This window comes from Corvus cornix, chromosome 15, assembly GCF_000738735.6.
Source record: "Corvus cornix cornix isolate S_Up_H32 chromosome 15, ASM73873v5, whole genome shotgun sequence".
Taxonomy (NCBI): domain Eukaryota; kingdom Metazoa; phylum Chordata; class Aves; order Passeriformes; family Corvidae; genus Corvus; species Corvus cornix.
This window is the reverse complement of record NC_046345.1, coordinates 5,005,260-5,011,688: the sequence shown is the minus strand read 5'-3', so window position 1 is coordinate 5,011,688 and position 6,429 is coordinate 5,005,260. Positions and strand designations below refer to the sequence as shown.

Here is a 6,429-nt window from a genome sequence, read left to right as displayed (position 1 = left end):
GGCACGGGGCTGGTTGCCAGCCTGTGCCATGCCGGACCTTCATCCCAGCAGGAATGTGGCCCATCCCGGTTCTCCAGAAGCCCCGATGCCCCGGGGGAGCCGGGGTGGCACCTGCCCCTAGTTACCTGTGCTGGCTGTGGGGCAGGAGCACCGCGGCAAAGGGCACATCCCGGGGATGTCCTGGCACAGCCTCACCGGGCTGGGCTCCGGACACCTGCACAGGTGACGTGTGTGTGTGTGTGTGTGTGTGTTTGTGTGCTCATGTGAGGGATTTTGGCACGGCTGGGAGGCTGGAGGCAGCCCCTTGCCTCAGACACCGCCCGGCGCTGGGTTTGATGTGACTGAAGCCCACTAAATACACGGTGTCAGGTGTAATTGCACGGTACCAGCAGCGCGCCGGGAGGAAGTGGCGAACACATTGGCATGGTTACGGAACACCCGGGGGAGTCTCAAATACAGGTTTGTTGGTATCGGATCGGAGGGAAGGAAGCCAAGTCTGACTGTTGAGGAAAACAAGTGGATGTGCTGTAGACTCGTTATTCATCTCTGCTCCTGGAGCTCTTGGATCAAATAACAGGCTCCTCTTCCATTGTAACGGAGCCTGCTATCTCCTGGGGCCTTCCCTCTCCCCGGAGCCTCGCCGGGGCTGCGGGAATGGTGGGAGCAGCAAACCGGAGGCGGGAGCAGGGAGATGCCATCCCTGGGCAGAGTGGCCCCGCCTGCCCTGCCTCATCCCGCCTGCTCCACTCCTCAGGTCTCCTCTCGTTCGGGAAAGCAGCCACAGGTGGGTATGGGCCCGTTGTGCCAGGCACTGCTAGAATCCTTGGGAGGGATCCAGGCAAAACTAGGGATGGATGCAGCTCCTGGCGGCTCAGGCTGGTCTTTGGTGCTTTTTCCAAGCTCAAGCCATGACTGAGTGGTTGGAAGAGCCAGGAGAGGAGCCAGGAGCAGAGACAGAAGCACCCACCTCACCATGAGCATCCTCCAGTGAGCTCCTGATTCCCCTTTCCTGGGAAGCACCGGCAGGCAGCAGCCCTTTGGAGCCAGTCTCACTGGAGCTGCTGATTTGGGGCTGGTGCCGGGGACACTGAGGCAGAGGGGATCTGCTTTGCCCATCCATGGAGCCGGCCCTGTTTCCAACAGGTGCCACGGCATTCCTGGCTGCTCACAAAGCTGCCATCTGGCTGGTACGGGGCTCCCATTAAAATGGAGCTGGGGCTCCCTAAGTGAAATATTGATGAAGAAGGCCTGAAGCGAGGAATGGAGTCACCTGACTGTATTTCCTTCCCATTTTTAATAGCCCACCGCTTCATGCCACGAAGGCTGAAGTGGGTTATTTGGCTCCGGATGAAAATGATTCCAACTGGGGAGGGAGCCTGTCATTTGCATCTTGAATAAATAGGTTCTAACAAGAAGAGATCTGTTTAATGGAGAGATTTGGGGAATTCAGCCTGAATCCTGCCTGACTTGAGGTCCTGAGACAATAATTGGGATGAGCAGACTAAAGCCAAGAGCTCTTCATGGGACCAGACAGCATATGAGGGCTTCAGCAGAAATTGAACCATACAACTCTGTCAGTGCAGCTGGAATGGGAAATGGGATGTTTATAGGCCTGGGAATTGGTGCTCCCTGCACAAATTGTGCATTGTGTATAATTATCTGGCCTGCCTTGGAATGAGGGTGGTGGAAATTAAGAGACATGATCCCACTGAGCAGGGATTGCCCTGCTCAGCGCAGCACGGGCTCAGCTCCTCCCCAGTTACCGGGCAAAGGCAGAGCCAGGGGGGTCCTCTTGGGAAAACACCAAATGTGGGGGCTCCACAATGTCCCATGTGTCCCTCTCTGGGGATGGGGACCCTCCTGGGAGCCATTCCAGTGCTTCCAGGAGAGTCTTGTGCCATCGCCTGGTGCCATCACCCTGTGCACCCCGGACATGTTGGGGTCCCTGAAAGATGCTGCTGGTGAAGAACAGGAAACGGGTCCTGTTCCTCCTCCTCCCCTGTGGCCGTGGCCAAGGAGCTGGAGGCAGAGTGGGAGTAAACAGGAGAAACAGCTGGAAATGGAGACCTTTGGTCCTGGGTGAAGGGAAGAGTGGGAGCTCCCATGGGAATGTGGGGACTTGGTGGTGCCGTGACCCGGGGCTGGGCTGTGCTGGGAACGCAGCTGAGGGACTACAGCTCCCACAAGGCTCCCTGGCAGCACAGCCCCTGCAGAATGCTTCCATTTTTGGCTGTAGCATTTTGGCTTTGGAACAAAAACTGTGCTTTTTGATTCAAAGTGAAGCATTTAAAGCACAAACTGCTGCTATTTGCAAATAAAAAGGTAAAAAAGCCTCTGTTAGAAAACAGTGGGTGCAATGATTGTCAGCGGCTCCAAAACAGATCATATTCCTGCTCAAATTGCTGCTGCAGGTTGACGAGGAAGGATGGGGATGTGTGGGATGAGGAGATTAATGAGAACTTAATTTTTAAGGCTGTTTTAAAGCGGGCTGGAGGAGCTGTGGGAGCCAGAACCTCCTGGCAGAGCAGGGCTGGGTGCTGAGCTGGGCTGGTGCTGAGCTGGGCTGGTGCTGAGCTGGGCTGGTGCTGAGCGGGGCTGGGTGCTGAGCAGGGCTGGGTGCTGAGCGGGGCTGGGTGCTGAGCTGGGCTGGTGCTGAGCGGGGCTGGGTGCTGAGCAGGGCTGGGTGCTGAGCGGGGCTGGGTGCTGAGCTGGGCTGGTGCTGAGCGGGGCTGGGTGCTGAGCAGGGCTGGGTGCTGAGCGGGGCTGGGTGCTGAGCTGGGCTGGTGCTGAGCTGGGCTGGTGCTGAGCGGGGCTGGGTGCTGGGCTGGGATGGTGCTGGGCTGGGCTGGGTGCTGAGCTGGGATGGGTGCTGAGCGGGGCTGGTGCTGAGCTGGGCTGGTGCTGAGCGGGGCTGGGTGCTGGGCTGGGATGGTGCTGGGCTGGGCTGGGTGCTGAGCTGGGCTGGGTGCTGAGCGGGGCTGGTGCTGAGCTGGGTGCTGAGCGGGGCTGGTGCTGGGCTGAGCTGGGTGCTGAGCGGGGCTGGTGCTGAGCTGGGCTGGGTGCTGAGCGGGGCTGGGTGCTGAGCAGGGCTGGGTGCTGAGCTGGGTGCTGAGCAGGGCTGAGTGCTGAGCTGGGCTGGTGCTGAGCAGGGCTGGGGGCTGAGCTGGGCTGGTGCTGAGCTGGGCTGGGTGCTGAGCAGGGCTGAGTGCTGAGCTGGGTGCTGAGCGGGGCTGGGTGCTGAGCAGGGCTGGTGCTGGGCAGGGTGCTGAGCGGGGCTGGGTGCTGAGCTGGGCTGGGTGCTGAGCTGGGCTGGTGCTGAGCAGGGCTGAGTGCTGAGCTGGGTGCTGAGCGGGGCTGGGTGCTGAGCTGGGCTTGGTGCTGAGCAGGGCTGAGTGCTGGGCTGGGTGCTGAGCTGGGCTGGGTGCTGAGCAGGGCTGAGTGCTGAGCTGGGCTGGGTGCTGAGCAGGGCTGGGTGCTGGGCTGGGTGCTGAGCAGGGCTGGGTGCTGAGCAGGGCTGGGTGCTGCCCTGGCTGCCGAGTGCTGCCATTCTCCACAGGCGAGTGCAGCAGTGCAGGAACAGCTCCGGAGATGTTCCGCTCCCCCTGTCAATGTGTACTTGGGGAGTCCTTAATCCACGGGTCGCTGACGTGATAAACAATAATGTCTCTTTTGGAGCTGTTACGACTTATCATGTTAATGGGCACTTAGGGAGCCTTTAATTGGTGATTTGTGCATGCACTGTCACAAAATTTTAAAACACATTTACCGTCATTTCTGGGGTGTTTTAGAAGCACCAGTTCACTACACTGAGAGATGAACAAGCAAACCCACCTCGAGTCCCCTGCCCTGCCTGCTCGCCCGCGGCATCAGGCTCCATCTCAGGAAAGGGCTCTTGTGCCTTTGTAAAACCAAAGGTAGTGGCACCAAGAAGTTCCTCTTGCCAAGCTGCTTTGGCAGGGAGCCTGGCAGGTCCCGGGAGGTCACTCACTGTGATTTGCCTCTCCAGCAGCAAACTGGTCCTGCAAAGGATTCCCTGTGGTGTCAGGAGCACAGGTTAAAAAGTCATAATGCCAAGAGCTCTACAAACATCCATCCCAAAGATCTCATCCCTCAGATTTGGGGTCGAATAGCAAGCTAAAGAAACATTCCTTACTACTGGGAACTGTCTCTGCTCTGCCCACCCCGGGGCAAATGGCTGAACTGGGGAACAGTTCCTGCTCTTGCACTGGGCTCACTGGTGAGCTGAGCCACCTGTGGCAGCGCAGATGCCAGAACTGAGGGTTCACCCTCAGGAGCAGCTCACCCTCATGGGGACATTCACCCCACAGACACCAGATCCTACTCCAAGGCCCACGGGGGGTGTGTTTGTGGCACCCCCAGCACCTGCCAGGACCGCGGGTGCCGCTCCCAGGGTGGGGAGCGCCAGCGCCGGGAGAAGCCGTAATTAACGGCACCTGTCAGGGCTGTCAAGTTCTTCGTCATTAGGAATAAAGCATGTCAATGCCTAATTAAAATTCTGCTGATTTTTGAAGCAGTGCTTCCTAACGAGAGCTCCCGTCTGCAGCGATGGATCCGCTCAGCCCGGTGCCCTCGCTGTCTCCAGGTGAGTTCATGTCTCACTCTTCCCAGCTCTATTTTTCCCCTACCTCTCCTCCCAGCCCGGCTCGTTCCAGGAGCGGATTGAGCCAGAGGACTGTAACTGATGGAGTTTCCATAGCAATGCTCTTCGTCACCGCTGTGCCATTTCCAGCTCTGCCTCCAGCAGTTCATACTCTGCTTTCTGTTGATGCAAGGAGCTGACTGCGAGCAGCCTGGAGAGCTGCTGGCACCCAGAGCCTGGCAGAGCTGGGGTGGGCACTGCCTCACCAGCCACCAACACCCAGGAATACATCCTGGTGCTCTCTAAGCCTGCTGCTCTCTCAACCTGCAAGGAAACATCCAGAACAGAAGAATGGAATCCATCACCTGGGGCTCAGCACTGACCCCGCTGCAGTCCCTGCGAGGAGCTGGCCCTGGGGGTCACCCCTTTGTTCCCATTCCCTCTGGCAGGTGGGGAGAGGGGATCAGGAGCCACTCCAAGGGGTCCCTTACACGTGTTGCATGCCACACGTGCTCAGCCGAATGAGCTGGAATGAACAGGGGCTTCCAGGGAATGCTGAGTGCTGGATGTTGTCCTGCCAACGTGAGCTCGTTCGACTGAGCATCATTTGGCAGCTCGGGAGGGAAAGAGCCTGATAGAGTCTGAAAAATTCATTGAAACGTTGGGTTCCAGCCAGAGAGAAAACATCGCTGAATGGCAACATAAAAGGAAATTGTCCCATAACATTCTGAGAGCACTTCAGTATTTGTCCTCTTTATTTTAAAGTGTCGAGGATCTTTGGGAAACACTCTGGAATGGGACTTTTATAGATGGTCTAAATTAAACTTCACTTAATATTATAAGCAATAAATCCTCATTGTCAGGTTTTGTTTAGCGGGTATAAAAATGATTGGTGGGAGCTGTAGCTTTTCCTGAGACTGGAAGATCAGTGTTCTCACTGTGCAGTCTGTCCCCAGCTGTCAGACATGTCTCCAGCATGCGAGACGTGTCCCCAGCCCCAGGCACATCCCAGCACCTCCACAGGCACCTGTCCCCTGTGCAGGTTATCTCCACACTCCAATCCTGCAGAAAGATGGGACAGGAGGCTCCCAAACTTCTGGCACAGATGCTTGTTTTCATGTGATTCCAGGAGCTGGAGCTTTGAGGAAACCAAGAGCTTCTTTGAGGGAAGACCCCAGGCAGCCACAGGCTTTGGACACTCCAAGGGTTTTGGAGACAGGAGGCTGGGAGCTGATGTTTGGGATCTGTCACACAGGTGGGTGCTGAGAGTAATGGGGAAATTCCTCAGGCACCACAGCCCAAGGACACCCTGGGCTTTATTTTCAGCTAGTGGGAGACAAGTAAAACAAATGAGAGCACCAAAATGGGAGATACCTTTCCTTGCTCGAGATTTCTGCCCTCTGTGGTTTGACTGGAGTTCAGGAAACACATCTGGTCATTTTATAATGTGAGAATTTTTTTTAAACTCTCTCACTATCTCTAGGTTTGGCCACCTGCCCCTTGAGTCCAAAAATCTGAGACCCTTTGCATGGGGATTGAGCTGGTTGCTGTGGCTGTGTCACTGCTGTCCCCAGCTGCTTTTCCATGGAAAGGAATTCCCAGGAATTTCTCCATGGAAAGGGTTGTCAGGCATTGCAAGGGGCTGCCCAGGGAGGTGGTGGAATCCTCTGGAGGTGTCCAAGGAATGACTGAACGTGGCACTCAGTGCTCTGGGCTGGGAGACAAAGCAGGGATTGGGCACAGGTCGAACTCGATGGTCTTGGAGGGCTTTTCCAACTTGAATGATTCCAGGATTCTGGAATTCTGACTCTGAGCAAGTGCAGTGCTGA

General features: G+C 56.8%; 1 long non-coding RNA gene across 1 annotated transcript in view; it reads left to right on the top strand.

The window, feature by feature from the left end:
• The first annotated feature begins 491 nt into the window (after positions 1–491).
• Positions 492–6,429, top strand: part of LOC120410855 — a 7,060-nt gene continuing 1,122 nt past the window's right edge. The window contains exons 1-3 of the long non-coding RNA XR_005603189.1: positions 492–784; positions 4,536–4,603; positions 5,730–5,855. This is a non-coding gene — a long non-coding RNA (uncharacterized LOC120410855). The remainder of the gene's footprint in view (positions 785–4,535; positions 4,604–5,729; positions 5,856–6,429) is intronic.